We start from the raw sequence: 20,149 nt of genomic DNA on the forward strand, positions 1-20,149 counted from the left end.
GAAATGTAAAGTATAGACAAAAATATTTCTTTCCGTTATTTTACAAGTAGAGTATTCTTTAACCGAAATCGACTTTTTTTTCTTGTTTATAGACCTATCGTTTTTGAATAGTTTATATTTTTGGTCTCTTTTTAAATTTTTGGAAAATAAAATATTTAAATATTGTTGCAAAATGTCTGTCTAAATATTTTATGTTTTATTACAAGTTTACAAATTAATATTTTTTGTTTGCTCATGGAATGAAACATATATTTTTGGAAAGGGCTATGTCTGGTGGTTAATTAACAATTTTTATTTTTTTCCTATAAGTCGAAATTTTGAGATAAAGTGGTTTTTATTAAGCATCCTTCTTCAGTAGTGCTGGAAAAATATTTGAAAATGAGAATTGTTTTTTGGTGCTTGCACCTGTTTTGGGAACCTATCAACCAACTCAGAAAAAAAAATCAATAATATAAAAAATGAGAATTGTTTTTTGGTGCTTGCACCTGTTTTGGGAACCTATCAACCAACTCAAAAAAAAAATCAATAATATAAAATTTAGGTCTTTCTTAACCCATTTTTACCACTTTTGTTTTTTACCCGATTTTTAGTAATAGTTTTGTTACGTTTTTTAAAAATTAAAAAAAATAATTTCGAAAAAATTATTGACATTTTATTCCCTTGGTAATGTTGTTAGTTAGTGTTGTAAGAACGACCAGTAAAATTTTTTATATAAAAAATAACTACAACTCTAAATATTCAATTTTTTCCTCCTAATTTAACCCCTTTTTTAGCATTTTCTTCCTTTATGAATAATTCAAAAATTCTACGTCCTAGATTTTTTAATATTTTTTCTGGACTTATACGGTCAAAATAAAGAAATTCATATAGGTTTTATATCATGAGCAAAATCGTTGTAAACTAGTGTTATTTAAGCCTTACTATTTTTCAAAATTTTAAATTAGAATTTTTTTTTTTAAATTAGAATTTATTCTTAGGTTTAAGTTGAAATAAATAAATAAATAATATTTTTCAAAATTTTAAATATTTTTGTGCAAATAATCCAATTTTTTTAAAAACAATTGTTAACCAATATTGATCGTGTAAAAATAACAAGTACATATACGGACTTTGTATCGAATTTAATTTATTTTTACATAAAGTAAGGGTAGGCACGAAAAATGTAGTGCGCACGTTTAACTTAAAAAAGTTAATTTAATAAGTGAAAATATACGACTTTCTTGTTTTTTTATTATATTAAATTCTTTTTCACTTTACAGTGTTATTAAATTATTGGACTTTTAATGAATATTGGCATAATTTTCAAAACTACTTTTTATGTTGTCCTGAATTACATTTTTAAAGTTTTAATAAATGACACGTTACGAAAAAGTCTGAAATTTGAAGCAGTTTGAAAATATAACGACGTCGGTCGAAATATAGTAGTAATACCGGGCTAAAAAAATTATATATTATTTTTTACGCCGTTTTAATTTCCAAAAATTGTACTTATTTTTTATGAAAGGTAGTGAGAAATGTTTTCTAATTTTAGGTATTTCGTAGTAGAATGGTATGTAATATTTTGTATCAGTACATTTTCCAATGGACTACTAATTAAATAATAGTACGGTATATATTTCCAAAAATTGTACTTATTTTTTATGAAAGGTAGTGAGAAATGTTTTCTAATTTTAGGTATTTCGCAGTAGAATGGTATGTAATATTTTGTATCAGTACATTTTCCAATGGACTACTAATTAAATAATAGTACATAAAAAATGAACTTATAAATAATTTAGCGTAGGTTTTATATCATGGTCAAAATTTATGATTTTATACTTTCAATAATTTGATCATATCCAGTGAGAATATTTTTTTAGGAATAAACAAATACGTGCTTAATTTCAAATATATATTGCACAATCATTTATCTTTGGTTTCTAGTATGAGGGATTGTGGTTTTTAAATTTTATTTTTATTTTAATTTCAATAGAAATAGTCTTCGTAAATACTATTCCTTTACAAAATTTTACTATCAACTTAACCCATTTACAGCCAATCAAAAAACACAAGTTAAATGTTCGAAACTTCAATGTATATTTTTTTTTCCAACAATGCAAAAAACAGAAACGTTTCCGTTTTTATGTAGCTGGTGTTTTTTAACGGTTTGGAGCTGTTACAAAAACTAGAAACAGAGTGAAATGGCAGACACGGGCATTACTATGTTATATGATTATTTTAAGACCGTTTGTTTCAAATTAATAACTAGCATACTTTGTTTAAAAAATTATAAAAAAAGTATTTTATAACTTGTTTTTAGTATATTTAATAGATTATTACAACAATATAAAAAAATTTAGTTAAATTGTTTGATTCAATATTTATTCGGAGCACTTTCCTCTACTCATTAATGCAAGAATAAATAAACCAGAGATAACCGTTTTTAATACAGCCTTAAAAACTAATTGTTCCCAAATTGGCAGAGCGACCGTAAAAATACTAATGCATTATTTTCCCTATAGAATTAAGTCGTCACTAGGAAGGTCGTATCAATTGGAGTAAACCACAATAATTCCAAATTAAATGCAAATATAAAAATATAAATAAAATGTAGAATTTACTAAAATTAGAAATATACTAAAGTAGTTTATTTTGTTTCAGATTAAAACAGCTATGGCGACAGGCGCAAATATTTGTAACTGATTATGGCCAATAGGCTAAGTTTATTTTGAAAATAAATTAAATTAAATTAAAAATACGTTCCCACGACAATCTCTTCTTCGCACCGGAACGACTTGGAGTTCAACGAACAACGACGAAGGATTGTCAACTCAGCCACACCGACTTTACACGTGTCGCTGCTACAACAACAACAATATAGTAGCTGAAATATCCGGGTGAGTGTAAATTTAAATTTAAATTAAAACAGAAAATAAGAACAGTAGATCGTGACTGGACAGATAGTTTAAATAAGTTAGTTAGGACTCGAAAGAAACATCTTTACATAAATCATGGTGAATTCGTTCGTAATAATAAATATTAAACCAATCAATAACATCAAAGCCAATTTCGGCTTACAATGTATTTCAGATAGACACGGTATTACATTTACTAATTTCGAAAGATAACCCGGCCTTTTTTTTTAATTTTTTTTTTACTTGAGTGGCAGAGATTTTTTAAGCAATAACGCCAGGTTATCCCACGTTGTTTTAAGGAAATCCTCCAAGTCGGCCTACATATATCTTCATATACGAAGCAGGGAACTTTCAAACAGTAAGTAAATCTTGAGTTTTCGGTGGTACTCCAAAGTTGAAGAGTTTTAATGAACTCCACCAGGTTAAAAACGCTTCTAGTATTAAATGGTCCCAACCAGCCTGACCGTCCTTAAAAAATTAATAGTGATGACGCGCAAGTTGTTCACCAACTCAGACTCGAATTGCGAATGCCATTATTTTTTATATATAATCCTGAAAACATATATTTTATATTATATGAAACAGTTCGTTAACAATTAAAAAAATCGGAGATCAAAGAGTCGACTTTTCATAAATGCAAAAATTTCATAAATGCAAAAAGTCGACTTTTTATTTCAACATTTTATGTTTCACAGTTTTTATATTTTCTACTTTAAGCAACACTAATATGAAAACGTTTTACAACACTAATTAAAACGGTATTATCAAAGTGTGTGTAAATCATCGAAACGCAATTAGCTTTCAAATATTTGTGTCCAAAATATAAATATAATTTGTAAACGGATTTTTTTGTCCAATTGTTTAGCTGCTAATTATTAGAAAAAATATAACTTCGTGGCTAAACAGCAGTAATGCCAAGAAGAATGTTAAACTAAAAAACTAAGAAAAATAAGTCGTGGGATAATTCTTTCTAATACGGCCAACGGCAGTAACGTAGTAGCTGGTGATTCTTAACAATCTGGGAGAAATAATGTAAGTTGTTTTGTATTTTTAAAAAGCTTATTTGATTTGCTAAGGAGTTTTACAAGATTTACTTTAGTTTTGCAATCATTTGCATACCTTAAACCCAGGTTGTAGCCAAGTTTTTAATACGCATTCATACATGGAAAGAGAGTGGATCAAGCGTTGAAAATTAAAATTTTAAAATAGTACCAACATACCTATGGATTAGATTATGAACTAGGATATTCAACCCTACTCTGCATATCGATTAAGTTTCCGCATTCAGTTACCCTACGATCGAAAATTGGTATTCCAACAAAAAACGGAATCGTAGGAAAAAGAAGAAGCAATTCCAATTTATTTCATCGCTATACGATTGTGTGTATTCTGCATTACGATCGTAACTACGTTTTTGTAAGTAGTTATTTTAGCGACGGAGCTTCAAATCGAAATGCAGAATAGGGGTGATTAACTAGTATACTGACTAGTCTATTGACTGGACCACGGACTGGTCTATGTATGACTTTATATACTAGTCTATTGTTTAGTGTATTGTCTAGTTTACTGTCGTGTAGTCTCTGGACTAACAGCTAAAATTTTACCCATTCTTTTCCCTTTAAAAAGAAGGAAATTGCATTCCATTAAGACAATACCATTTAAATTCATTATCAATATTTGTTGTTTAAAATGTACCAACATACTCTTTAAAAAGAAGGAAATTGCATTCCATTAAGACAATACCTTTTAAATTCATTAGCAATATTTGCTCTTTATTAAATTACATAAATTATCCATTGAAAATTTAAATTTTAAAATGTACCAACATACCTATGGATTAGAATATGGACTAGACTATGAACTAGAATATTAAATAGTATAAAGACTAGTCTATTGGTTTGTCCATGCACAAGTTAATATACTAGTCTATTGTTTAATGTGTTGTGTAGTTTATTGTCGTTTAGTTCCTGGACTAACACGTCTATGTTGTGAACATTTACACCTAAGCTGCTGGCTACCTTGCTGTCTGGAGTTTTATTTGCCATATAGTTACCGTATGACATATTGATTGGTTTTGACTGTTTATTTTAATAAACTTTTAGTGGAATAAACATTTCTGTTGTATGTAGGAATTTATTTATAATCAATGCAGTACAATTTAATTGTCCTATAGTTATTTTATATAGTTTATTATCTTTTTTAATAATAGTTGTGTTTTGTTGCTAACGTTCAAAGGCAATTTCATACAGTTGTACACACGAAGTATGCTCTTCGCAAGTTATTTCGAAAATTTAGAGCACTTCGTGTCATCTTTTTACTCTAATTTAAATTTGTTTTCATCAATATCCAGCATATCTCATTCACTACAAGAATTGCATAATCCAAAATTCTGGCCTTTTGAACTGAGTATTAGAAAATATAGTCTTGCATATAGTTTTTCCTATTTTCAAAAATAAGTTTGAAAGATATTTAAAGAAATTTTATAAAACGGTTAACGCTGTTTTACTTAAAACGAAGTTTTTTAATTTATGCAGGTCTTGTAGTAAATTAACGATATGAATGTATTTTGTTTGTATCACACCACTATGTTGTTACATTTGTATAGTGAATGAATTCTATATTTGACCAAACTAGCACGGTATTTTTTAAGAAAATATTTTAAGGAACTTTCAAGCCATTTCTCGATTTTCAATTTCGAATTTAATAAACACATCTCGAAATTAAATTGTATGGTTTAAATATATATTTTGCTTTTTTTGTTGCTGAGGCCACTTTTTCTTCCCGAACCTATCAATATTCGGACTGGTAATTTTCCTTTGTAATACCCACTACACCGACTTAACCATAATTATTGAAAATTTTAGGTACGGAACCAAAATCAGTATACCTTGCTTTGCGATTTTGAAGCATTTTGAGCAAAATCGTTTTTGGAATTAAAATTTGGACGTGCTTTGACATAAAATTTGCTATAAATAAGATACGTTTCGCTTCTATCGCACTTATAGCTCATGAGCAATATAAACAAAAATGTAAATTTTTTAGTGGGCAAACATTATGTACATATTTTACATTAATTTGTTTCAGAATATCATGATTCATTTAATTTTAAAGTCGTGGGAACAAACTTTTATATTAATTTTAAAGATGATTCAATACATCTTGGTAGAACATAAATAATTTCTTGAATCCTTAGAAGCTTTAAGACTTAGAATGTTGTGATTATTTCGAGTCGAATTGAATAAAAGGTCAGTTGAGTTTAAATAATAAAGGTATTTAAAAAACTATTTATTGAAATTGATTTATAATACGCTGTTTTTTAGGGAAATCAAGATTAACTTTTTTATTAAATGAAAACAAATTTTGTTGCAATTTTAAGTACCATATTTTAAACATCAGTGGAGAACAGTGAGTGCAAGCCTACTTAAATAGATCTTGTAAATTGTAGTTTCCCAATAAACCAAACGAATTCGCTTAGGTGATATAATAATTCATAGATCACACAAAAGGATTTATACTTCTTTAATTAATCTCTCAAGAACGAAGGGAAATTACACTCCATAAAATTTGGAGATAAATACCTAACACATATGAAATTCATTTGGTGCATAGGTTAGTTTTTTTTTTGGAAGATTGGCTTTTTAACTGTTTTTATCTCTTCACCAAGTGTATATGTATATTGTAATTTTTTCATTGGTTAAGCTGAAGTTTGGAGCTTGTAGCTGAAAGTTTTTCAAAAACGACTTTGGTTTTATCTTAAATGTTTTTGAAATAGAAAAAATCGTGCAGTCAATAGCGAGTGAACAAATTTATGTTAATTGGTTATAAAAAGTTGTTCTTTATTCTTCATCTTCAAAGTAAAATTTCAAAATAATTTTTCTGACATTTATAACACAAAATAATACAGTTTTTATTTTACTCTGATGTACTAAATAAGGCAAAATTATGTTTGAATGCCTTTTAGACATTCGATATTATAAGATTTTGTTATCTGGTATACGGATGTGTACAAAATAAACATGATTTTCTCCCTGAATTGACGTGCAGCCTTAACACATCTGCTCAATCCTTCAATGACAATACAAACTCTTCAAGTTTTATAAAATACGAGTAGTGTCCGGTCCTCATTTCAGACACTTGATTGGTCATATGGACTCTCCACGTAAAGATCTATATAACGCTCAAATGTTACAATAATAATTTCGGCGGTTGCTTAAAATGTAATACTGCGACGCAATTTAATGTTTTTTAGCATTCCGTGCAGTTATTCCTAAGTTTATCGATTACGAACAAAAATATTACTCTTTTATTTATATAGATAGAAGATAGATTAAAACTTATGTGATAAAGGTGTACTTAAGAGATTAACTGCCTGTTTCACAATATCGAAACAACATTTTCTTTCTTATAAATATATTGAAAACAAAATTTTAAATTTATTTGTTGTTTTCAATATATTTGTAAGAAAGAAAATGTTCTTTCGCATTTAGAGAAATCGGCAGTAATAGTCAAATAATAATTTATTTTTTCAAAATTAATGTAATATGCAGTACAGCATTTTCCAAATAATATAAAATTAGAATAATAATTTATATTCAAATATTTATTTACATATAAATATTTCGCTCTATTGATTTTATTTATACAAAATGTATATATTCATATGAAAAAACTTAAGACCCTTTCTCCAAAGCAACAATTGTAATAGAGATACTTCATCCTTTACTAAATACGTTTTTATTTTAGAGTCAAATCTCAGCTTACATTGCAAGATATTTTGAAATACATACTGCTAATGTTTGCTGTTACTATATTTTCACATTCATCTAATATTATTTAAAGCTTTTGCAAAAACTTGGTTGACAAAGAGTATATTTCAAGGTTTTGAAGATACCCACTTTTTGATTTGCAAAATTGTTTATTTCAAATCCTATTGTTAAGCTACTTTCACAATTATAGAGTACTCTACTCTGTAGTCAATTAAAGCTAAATAGTCGAATTTAAAACATTGTTGATAAAAGGAAACACAACTTGCTGGAGTTCTATATCATTGTAAAATTAGATTTACTAAGAATCACTAAACTCATCGTGATCATGGTCCATTTCAAATGGTCCCAAAGATAATAGAAAAGAGTTAATTGCCAACAAATCCTGCAGATAATGCGATAAATATGCCAAGATTGCTATTAAAGAATATATTCAAAGCTTCAGGACTGGGTATCAAATTTAGTGGTGGATTCTATTTACTAGTCAGACATATAGTTAAAGTTTGATATTACCGTCATTTACTTTTCCGCGTCCTCCGTAATTTTTTTTATAAATTGTGTTAGTATTTTAAAAATTGGTCACAAAAATATTTTCAAAGGGTGTTTCCAATTTTGAATATAAAATTGTAAGTGAAAAATCATTAATATGACTTAAAATTAGAATTAAGAAGAGAAGTCAACATTTCTAGCAAAATTCCACTAAATTACTATAAGTTAAATTAATGAAACTGTATATTTTGTAAAAATGCAAATTTTTGTAAATTACTATAAATTAAATTAATGAAATCGTATATTTTGTAAAAATGCAAATTTTTGTCTAGGTGAATAGTATTTAAATAAAATGTTCATCGATAAAACTTTTACTTGAAACTAATCGACGATTTGATTACTGTTATAACAGAAAATCAATTTAATCTAAGTTTAAACTGAAAAACGGTATAATAACTGCACAATATAGGACATAAAGTGGAGTCAATATATACTGAGAATTCGTAAAATAAAGGTTTAATTTTTAATTATTGATGCGACAATTATAACATTATTTACAATTGTTACTTTCTAAGATCCAATATATACATACTAAGAATTCTCAAAGAAAGAAAATTGTATATGTTATATTATCATTTTTGTTCTGACGGCTTATGATTAACGTGTCTATTTTTATTTAGATCTGGAAATGTTTAGCTTGAATATAAAAATCAATATCTGTAACATTTATTCAATGTTAATCAATACAATATACTCTTTATTACCTATTCTTAGTAAAACAATACTTAGACATTTAAAGAAAAAAACGAGACGAGTGTTAAAAATATTTAAGAGATGTGTTATTTGCTTATTTGCTAATTACTTTAGAAATTATTGTAGCCGTGGTTACTTTGGCAAAATAAATTTTCATCTGCACTTGCTTTTCAAGTCGGACCTTCAATGCATTTTTATTTATTTATTTATTTATTTATTTATTTATTTATTTTATTCTTGAGAATTTTATTAATAAACGAGTTCACAGAGCCATATATGGTTAACAATTCTGCTAATGTGTGTAGACAAAGTATACACAATTTTACAATTCTGTTCACTTTAGGTTAAATGCTCAACAAACATTTCATTAATGACCGAAACATTTTTTAAATCATTCCCATCTAATGAGATGTGGCATTTGTTATAAATTGTTGCAGCAATAATTAAAAATATTTTAAACTGTAGGTCTAGACTTCTATGGGAAAAAGGAACAATTTGTCCAGAATCTTCTTTTTGCATTTGAAATAAAAAACGGCAAAAGCGTCGAGTCTTTAAAAAAAGTGATGTGGTCTTTACATATTATTCCACAAATTAATGTTGTCATAGGGTTTACCTCTTGCCTAAAGAAGTTTCAAGTATCTATCAAACAACAGAAGAGTTATCGAAGATATATTTTTAAATGTACTTCGACTTTTTGAATTTGTGTAGAATTCGTAATAATTGTTATTCAATATAATCAATAATTGAAGGACTTATTGCAGTAACTCGGTTGGCCACAATATCAAAATATTTAGAGAAACGATTTTAAAGTTTTGAAATTTGGACAAGTAGTAAGAAAAGTTATCAATACATATTAATTTCCTGCACAAGACATATCTTGTACCAAAATTTGACGATCTTTTATGATAGCGCACACGACATTTATAACAAATTGTTGTCTTGTGCAGGACTTTAATACATATGTATTTAGATATAAAGTCATTAGAATCCTCATTCGATTTTTTAATTTCATATCAATTGCAGAATTTACGATGTAAAAGTCGAAGAATCTGAAATCCTTTATATTTTTGAACAAGTTAAAAACTGATAATAGGCAGGATGGCGAATACCAAAAGTGTATTAATTGCTTCTTTAAACTTTCTTACTTATTTTCTTAAACCAATTACCATTTTGGTCTCCAGTTTGTAATAAGTCCAAATAATCCAAAAAGCATACAGCGACCTTTATGAGCATTTAAATTAATATCTATTATTAACAGCATATACATAATTTACTTATTCATTTGTCGTAATTCCTTTGTTACTGTATAAAAGTTAAATGTTTACCGTAGCGTCTTTTGATTACTTAGCGAAAGTATCTCAATTTTCTAACATTCGCCAGGATACCGGGCTGATTTTTATAAGTTGGCAACTGCAGACTTGCAATTCTACTAATTCCATTGGAAATGTTGCTAGATCATCTCGTTGGGGTAAATAGTCTTAGAGATCATAACGAAGTTTATACAATTCCTACTTTAGTAAATACGGGACGTATTAAATTCACAAGCATGGTTTTTATAATTTCGGTTCGTTTCAAAAAAGTCTCAATAAATTTAACTTTAACTAAATTCACAAGCGTCCGCAGTAGAAAAATTATTGGAAGTACATATTATATCTGTTCCCGTACTTGTCTGTATTGCAGATTTTTACAATAAGTCGTTCCTTTAAACAAATTTGAAAGTATTTTGTTGTTTTTCTGATTACTTCTGAACATTTCGCATTAAAACTGACGAATGTGGGAAAAGACATATTGTTATTTTAATTCTTAAAGAATTAATATGCTGCTAAAAGTTTTTTTAGAATTGAAACAATGTACAGAAGGATTCAAATTTCAAATATATTTCTACACTGAAGAGTGTCCCTAGAACCTTTGTCTTTGTTTTAGATCTTAATCAATTATGCCTCAACCTTGTTTTGAAAATTATTGATATTATATTCCTTATACAAAATACTATAGGTCAAAACTTTTAAGAAAACGTGATAAGGAAATAAGATTGTTTTAGCATTTTACTGTGTTAGTGTTTTTGTGCGTAATAAAAGAGTTTATACTAATAGTTTAGAGTCTTATTTGTAGTTCAATAACGCCGGAATTATAATCTGGTCTTATTATTTCGAGGTAACCGTCATTATAACTCCTGGCAGTAGATGAATTGGGAATATAATCATTATATCAGTTATAAAAATTGTATTCCAATAAATATTTTACTCACGTTTAATGAAAAAGTAAATCGTCAATTTTTTTTAAAAAATTGTAATAGATATAGAAAAATTATGATGAAAAGAAAACGATGGTATTTTATTGAAGTTAAATTGTATAAATTACCCAGCAAAAAAAGACGTGCAAAAAAAGTAGTAAATGCATGGGTTGAACTGATAATGAACTGGTTCATATTTAGGGGAAACATGCATGATTTTAACATTAGCGTGTCATTGGCATGCATGGGTTCGTATTTGCAAAAATAGTTCGTCATTTAAATGAGTTCTTATAACCAATGAATATTCGATGATTCTCAAGCGAATTTTCATTTGTGCACTATATTTATTTAAAAATGCATTAATGGTATTTCGATTTAATTATCAATATTTAAATAATTTTTTTTGAGTGATATTGACAAAAATAGAATAAGATAAAACATAACTAACTGATTTTGATTGGATTTAAATTCATGCAGAGGAAAAATACCCATTGTGTTTTAAAATCCGTTAAGCAGGCTTGGTTTTTTCCTTCTCTTATTAATGGACTTAATATTACTAATTTTAATGGACTTAATATTACTAATTTTAACAAAAATCTAATAAAAAAATGAATGTCATTTTTAATCTTTATTGTATGAAATGCACGTTTTCGTTAAATCTCCTAAGAGAAGAGAGGGTGCATTTTTCATGCCTTCACTGATGACATATTTATTAGTATTTAGGCATGTATTTAAAACGCATTAAATAGAATACTTACTAAAGAAATCATGAAAATATCCCTTCTTCTTTAACAACTTCCAAATTTTTTTTGCTGGGTAGTAGATTCTCTTTTCGTGCAATTAATTTGTCAGAATTATATGAAGCATTATATTATATTAAATCAAAAGCCATTGGATGTGATGGATTCTCTATTAAGTTTTTAAAATTAGTTTTTCCCATTATTGACAAATATATTCTTTATTTTGTCAATAGTATTATTACCACTTTTCCTTGTGGTTTGAAAATTGGTAAAGTTGTCCCCATTAAAAAGACTAATGAGTCTGTTGATATTGATAATCTAAGACCAATGTCTATTCTCCCGGCTATATCGAAAATTATTGAAGTTTTGCTTAAAGATCAACTGGATTGTTACATTGATGACAAATCACTTTTAAGTGATTCTCAATATGGTTTCAGGCGTGGAAGATGTACAGCATCTCTTCTTCTTGGTTTAACTGACACGATTCGCCAATCCGTTAGTAGTGGTAATACCAGTGTCCTAATATCCATTGACCTTACCCGGGCATTTGACAAGGTGGATCACAAGACGTTGATTAATAAACTTTTTTATAACTTTGGTTTATCTACAACTGCGTGTAGGCTTATTTCTTCCTATCTATTTGGTAGAAGTCAATACGTTGTGATAAATAATAGAACCTCTTATATTTTGCCAGTAAAGAGTGGTGTTCCTCAATTCTTGGTCCACTTCTTTTTAATATGTATATTAATGATATTTTTAGTTATTTTGATCCTGCAACTTGTGCTCCATTTGGCTATGCCGATGATTTGTTGTTTTTATTTAGAGGAGAGAGACAATTTGTTGATGTTCTACAGCAAGTTATTAATTACAATGTCTGCAATATATCCAAATAGATGGTCAATAACTTACTCGCTGTAAATGCACTTAAAACCAAGGCTATTATCTTTGGGACTAACTTATCCGAGCTTTTCATAAATTTCGATGGCGTTGGAATTGATTTTGTTGATCGTATATGTTGCTTGGGTATATTATTAGATAATAAGTTGAATTTTGAAGCACATATAAATTCCATTGTTTCTAAAGTAAATTATTCCTTACGTCGTTTATACAGCATAAATTTAATCTTACCAATGCACATTAAAATTATGGTTGTACACTCTCTCATTATGCCCATTTTTTTGTATGTAATGGAAGTATATAGTGGCACAACATGTAGTAACAAAAATTTAAATAAACTATTTAACAGAGTTGTTCGATACCTATTCCATGTTGGTATTCGAAGCCACATTTCTGGATACGTTTCCAAATTTCTTGGGTGCACATTTTATAGTTTTGTGCAACTTAGAGTTTTGATTTTCTTTTATAAGACATTCATTCATGGTAATATTTCATATTTGCTATCATTTTTCAAGTTTAGTAGATCCAAACGCAATGTACAAATTCTCATGTTAACCTGTCCTTCTCTATTTTCTTTCTCTTTTAAACTTGTTAACACGTTTATTTAGAGGGAGACTGTTTCAACTTTTAATTACAATGTTTTTATTGTTTTGTTTCCAGTACAATGAGAAACAAAATTAATTGGTAAACATAGACTTTTCTTTTTGATACACTTTTACTTAAGTTGGAATTTATGGCAGGATACCTTATTTTTTATATAATACTACTTTTTGACTTTATTATCTTGTGACTTGTTATCGTTTTATTATCGCTGAATTCCACACATACACATGTGTTGAAATAATTAAAGTAACTTATGTCTTAACTCACATTTTAACAATGTTTTAAAGCTGCAATTGTGATTTAATTGTTTTGTAGAGTCTACTTTTTTATTTATTTTTGTATCCTTCGTTATAATTTGTATCAACGATGTATTTATTTATACTTATAATTTTACTTAACTTTTGTGCCTATTATAATTAATTATTTTTGTTTTAAAATGTTTATTTTTAAGATTCTTTTGTTGTATTGATTGTAGAATTGTCAACCATATATGGCTCTATGAGCTCGGTTGTTAATAAAGATTTCATTAAAATAAAAAAATTGTTGAGCCTTTTATACTTTTATAATCTAAATTTTATTTTAATTTAACTTCGAATAGGGTAGCGAAGTACTCAGGGTATGCTAGTACACTTATAAATACGGTGACCATATTTTTTCAGCAAAATACAGAACAGGAGAAAATAAAATACACTAATCACCATTTTCTAAATCTAATTATTTTTATCACCATCAGTGGTGATAGAGGGTATATATAACTTTGTCATTCCGTCTGTAACACCAAGAAATATTCATCTGAGAACCAACAAATTATATATATTCTGGGTCATCAAATTCTGAGTCGATTTAGTTACGACAGTCTGTAAGTGTGAAACACGCTTACGATCAAACAAAGCAATAGAATTTAACCAAATTTTGTGTTAGAGTGGCACGTGTATACAATAAATTATCGAAAACTTTGAGAAACTTTGATGTTTCTGTTGAAACTTATAAGAAAAAGCTTTTTCGTGAAATTTCTGAAAACAATTTATCCTTGTAGGTTTGAGTAGAACTGTGGAATGTTCTTATAGAATCGATGATTTTGGGTATATACATATATGTTTTCTACACAAGGTAATTTATTCTTTATTGTGTCAATATGGTGTAGTTAGCTGTTTTTTATATTGGATTTGGGAGATTTGCTGACTGTATATTGAGGAATTTGTCATTTATATTGACTTGTTTAATTGTATTAATTTCTGTATTTATGTAATTCTGTAAATAAAATTTTTTGGGATTTTATGGCATATATTGGGATATGTGCTTTAATTCTATGTGTAATTAAGTTTCCTGTAACTCCATTGTATTGTTTTAGTTTTGCTTCTTTATAACGTATTCTTGGATAATGTGGAGGTGTGGTTGTAAAGTTTTGGATATTCTTGTCTTTGTGTTGAGGAAACATTTCATTCTTGTTTGTGCTGTTTTTTAAGCTGTAGTTAATTTTTTATGTTTTTTTGTTATTTCTATGATTTTGGAAGCCTGGTTTCTTGTGTAGGATTTTACTAGGGCATTTAAGTTTTTCTTTGCTTAATTTTGTTTTATTCAGGTAACTGAGATTCTATTTTGCTACATTAAGAATTAACTTTTTTTTGGTTTTGTTCTTATATTTACATGCTGGTTTTTGTAATGAATTAACTGATAATGATCTGGCAGTATCATTAATTTGTAATTTTTAGGAGACTTTTTGTTACTGTTAAATAATGGTTGATAATCATTTTTTAAGTGGAGGGTTGCTGTATTATATATTTATTCTGTATAATAGGTATATTTTTTAACATATTGTAAAGTTGATGTCTTTTGACTGGATTTTTTGAGAATTGTTTACTGAGTGGGTAGTAGTCTTGTAATACTATAACTTTATATGCATTTTGCTTTCTTCTGATAAATGAGCTGGAGTTTGTTTATAATTGAAATTAGAGATTGTATTCTGTTGTATATTTTCTATTATGTGAATGGTTTATCATTATTGAAATATTGTAAGTTTTATTGATATTAACATGCATATTCCCTTTGCTGGTTATTACCTTTTTGATATTAGTATCACTTGACTGAGTTGTGGTGTTATTATTGCATTTGATGGTACTTTGGTAATGTTGAGGAATTAACTATGTTGATTTGCTTTTGCAGTTGGAAATTTGTTGATGAAATAATACTGTTTTTGGTAGGTTGGAATGTTTAGATTGGTTTTGGAATTGTGTTGTCATTCATACCCAGCAAAAAAGGTGAGGAAAAAGAAGTAGAATTTTCACCACAAATAACATACTTGAAGTACTTCAAATTTTGGTGAAAAACCTATGAATTTTACATTAGCGTGTCATTGGAGGGATGTTGTTCATTTTTGACAACTTTCAACTACATCTAATCTTGTTCATAGATGCAGTAAAAATCCGATATTTGGATGTCAAAAATAAACCACATTCTTTCAATGACACGCTTATGTAAATTTCATTAGTTTTTCACCAAAATTTGATGTACTTCGAATATGTTATTTGTAGTGACCTTTCAACATCTCTTTCCTCACTTTTAACTCGGTTTTTATTTGTAAGGAAATATTTGGTTTATAGAAGCGAAAAATATGCAATCGCATTTTTAGATGTGATTAAGATGTCGTTTGTAAAGTATGACATCAATTATTTTTTGCTGGGTATTGTTATTGCTATTCTAGAGTAACTGTCTTTGTGATTATCCAATATGATGAATTACTGATATTGTCATAATTGTGTTTATGGTTTGTTTTATGTAGTTCCCAGCAAAAAAAGTGTGGAAAAAGATGTAGAATTTTCATCACAACTAGTAACCCGAAGTGCTTCAAATTCGGGTGTAAAACCTATGAATTTTACATTAGCGTGTCATTGGAGGGATGTTGTTCATTTTTGGCAGCTTCGAACTACATCTGATCTTATTTTTAGAAGCAGTAAAAATCCGATATTTGGATGTCAAAAATAAAACACATTCTCTTAATGACACGCTTATGTAAATTTCGCTACTCTTTCACCAAATGATGTACTTCAAATATGTTATTTGTAATGACTTTTCCACATCTCTTTCCTCACTTTTAACTGGGGTTTCATTTGTAAGGAAATATTTGGTTTATAAAAGTGAAAAATATGAAATCGCATTTTAAGATGTGATTAAGATGTGGTTTGTAAAGTATGACATCAAATATTTTTTGCTGGGTTATTGATATTTGTATTGAAATTTTAAATGATTTTGCTGAATACATTATTTTCAATTGTCAATTACTTGTAATTTCATATGTGGGTGCATCATTGAATATCTGTTGACTGATAAAAATTTGCTGGGTATATGTAAATGAGGTATCATTAGTGTTTTTCTTGTAATTGCTTGGATGAGGATTATTTGTGTTGTTTGGATTAATACTTCGAACATTGTTGATGTTGTCTGCTTCATTGTTTTTTTTATTATTCAAGATTATTTTTAATATTTTATTGTTATATTATTAGAAGTTGGAACTTTGTATTTTCTTTTACTTTCTTTAAATGATTATTTTATTTAACATGCAGGGTTTCTTAAATTGGTATTTTTCTTGTAGTTCATTGTGTTCTTTATGTGAGACCTTTTTTTGATAAGATTTTGATTTATGTTGTATTAGTCCCTCATATTACTCACTAAATACTGTTATTTGTTTCTTTTTAAGGTATGTTATAATGCAAGTATTTTAGACCGTTGCTTTGGTATTATTGGCTGCCAAATTATTGTTGTTGGTTCATATCATTTTAATTGCAAGTAATATGCATAGGTTTTTTATCTAGTATTGACTGATTTGTGATATGATTTTTTTTGAGATTGTTTGCCAATTTTGGAAAATTTCTGTTAGCTTTGAAATGGGGGAATGTTGTGTGGTTTAAGGATGTTGTGATTGCTCAGTCAATATTGCTGATTTGGATGAATTTACTTGTGACTGTTTTGATGGAAGGTGATTTGCGACTGTCATTGTATGCATGGAGTTTTGTGTTTGTGAGGATTTTTTCTGCTATTATATATTTTTGCTCTTAAGGAATTGTCTTTCACTTTGTTCTTTTAAAGTTAGTATTGAAATTTTTATTATGTAATTGATTGGTAATTTTGGTATTTAAATTCTTTTACATGAGTTGATATTTTTTGGGGTAGTTTAAAACTTTCTTACAATTGACTTATATTTCTTCACAGAAGGTTCAACTGATAGGTGTTTTATAGCTTCATGTTTCTGTCTGATTTGTATTACCTATGTCCTTTACAGTCTGGAGTGTTATTTGCCATATAGTTCCTGTATGACATATTGATTGGTTCTGTGAGTTCATTGGGATTGTTTATGATTTCTACATATACTTTTCTTTATTTTAACCTGTTTTGCTTCTTTGAATTACATTTGTTTGATTGCAAATTATGTAGGAATTTATTTATGATCAATGCGGTACATTTTAATTGTCCTATCGTTATTTTATATAGTATATTATCTTTTTTAAAAAAATTAGGTGTAATTTTATTTATATATAATTATGTATTTTGTATTGGAGGAATTATTGTGAAGTAGAAATTTGTAACCGCTTATGGCCTATAGGCTAGGTTATTGAATATTGTTAAATAAAATAAATAAAATAAAATAAATTAACCCAAAATGTTCTTCATTTTTCTAAATTGTTGAAATGAAAATGAGAAAAAACGGTTCACATCGGGAAAAGTTATGAATAAAAATTTAAAAATACTGCGAAAAATAAGCCAATTTTGCACATTCTGATGGAATTTTTACGAAAACTATGCAATATAGTTCCATGAAAATCATCATACATTCGTTTCTATACGAGAGCTTGATTTGGCAGAAATATTAGTTTTATACACAGAATAATTTTGAGCTACGACCAAGGTGCCCTTCCTTAGCCAAAATTTTGCCTTTATGTACATACATACATATGTATATATTAATGTTAATGTAAAACGATCGGCCCATAATTGGTCTTAGCTCCCATACAAGGTCCTCTTCCGAAAATCTCTTGAACGCACATTACTCATTACCAAATAATGATATCCTTATCCTGTTTTGTATACAAAAATATTGGTGCAATTTCCCCGTCCGAAAATCACTTAAACACACATTATTTATATATATTATAAAGATATAGATGCAAAATTTTACTGAAATATAGCTTTAATATACAGAAATGTTACTGTAAGAATTTTTTACGATCGGTCTATAATTAGTCGTGCTCCCATACTAGATCCTTTCCCGAAATTCACTTTAACCATTTAACAAATTACATTATCTTTACAAAAAATTATTTTAGTATTAACAATTTGTATACAACAATATATTTAAAATTCCTTAAATCTTTGACACGCATCCATACATGCATGTAGATCATGCAAAGATCCACTAAGAAGGGATTTTTGGAAATTCAAATTTTTAGGAGGTAAAAACGGGTAAATTTGTAAATATCTCCTAAACTAAAAGAGATAAAACAAAAACGTTACACTTGTCGTTGTTTATTAAAAAAATAAGCGGGCAGGTGTCTGGTACTTTTTCGAAATTCGGTTCATTTTAGGAGTAAATCGGTAAAAACTATATTTTGGTAGTTTTTGGTTTTTACAAACTGTTTTATATAAGAAAATCGTACTATTTATTAATGTATTATAAACAGGCTACTATCGGGCCTGTTGTGCGCTGCTTTCCATGAAAGAAAAAGTTTTGTTGGTAATAAAAACAACATAGTGTCCACTGAATGTATTATCTTTCAATATTCTGAAACTCAAACTGGCCGTAATTCCTAAGAATTTCCCAATCAGTGTTCGTGAAAAATGTTCCACTTGGCTCAGTGTTTCAAAGTTTCCTACATATTCTGTGTCTGGTATGCGATCAGGCACGCCCGACGATTGTTTACAGCCTTCCAATGTATCCAGTATACATTGATGATGTGTCCCATAACCGCTTTTGACAAGTTCACCTAAAGTTATGAGTCGTTGAGTTGTAAGTGCCGCCTCATATCTTAAATATTTTTCAATAGGTGGAATATCAAGCAATGTTTTTAGAGCCTTGCTTGACGATGTGCTTGTGACATCACTTGTACCCAAGCAGCATATTCGCTGAACTCCCTGTTGTTACTCTTTTTGTCCAAAGAAGTCAACCGTATTATTGGATTAAACTTTTATAAAACCAATATGTCATAGTAGAACTAAGACCCCATTTCATGCCAACAGTTCTCCTACATATCGCCCAGCGCCGATGTGCCTTTTTGATCCTATACATATTAATTTTCGGTGAAGGGTTACACTCTATCTATCACCGGTATCTTCTTGCCCATAAAACAGGCTTCAGTATATTTAGAAATTGATGACTTTCTTATGAAAAGACAGACACTTATAGAACCAAATTAATTAATGTTTATCTGTTTCACTTATTGCAAACATTTAAAAAAATTAAGAGAATCACTTTCAAAACTAGAACCATTTTATTTTTAACATTGTAAAACTAAAATTTTTATTATTTGCAAAAAGTAGTAAAAGTTTTGTTTCAATTATAACATATCTTTTTATTTAGGTTTGTTTTACAAAATATTAACATAATTTCAATGCTATGTATAATAAAATATTCGTAAAATGTAACATTCAAATATTTGATCAATCGACAAAAATTGTTCGAATTATTCTTTATTCTACATTGTAAATTTTTTATTCGTTCGAAGAAAGGTTCAAGGTTTTAGCAAAAGACTGGGTCTTATGTATGTACATGTACCTTACCGATTCGCT

The sequence above is a fragment of the Lucilia sericata genome, unplaced genomic scaffold (assembly GCF_015586225.1).
Source record: "Lucilia sericata isolate MDLA Ls3-8-SP2 unplaced genomic scaffold, ASM1558622v1 Contig002105F_arrow, whole genome shotgun sequence".
NCBI lineage: Eukaryota > Metazoa > Arthropoda > Insecta > Diptera > Calliphoridae > Lucilia > Lucilia sericata.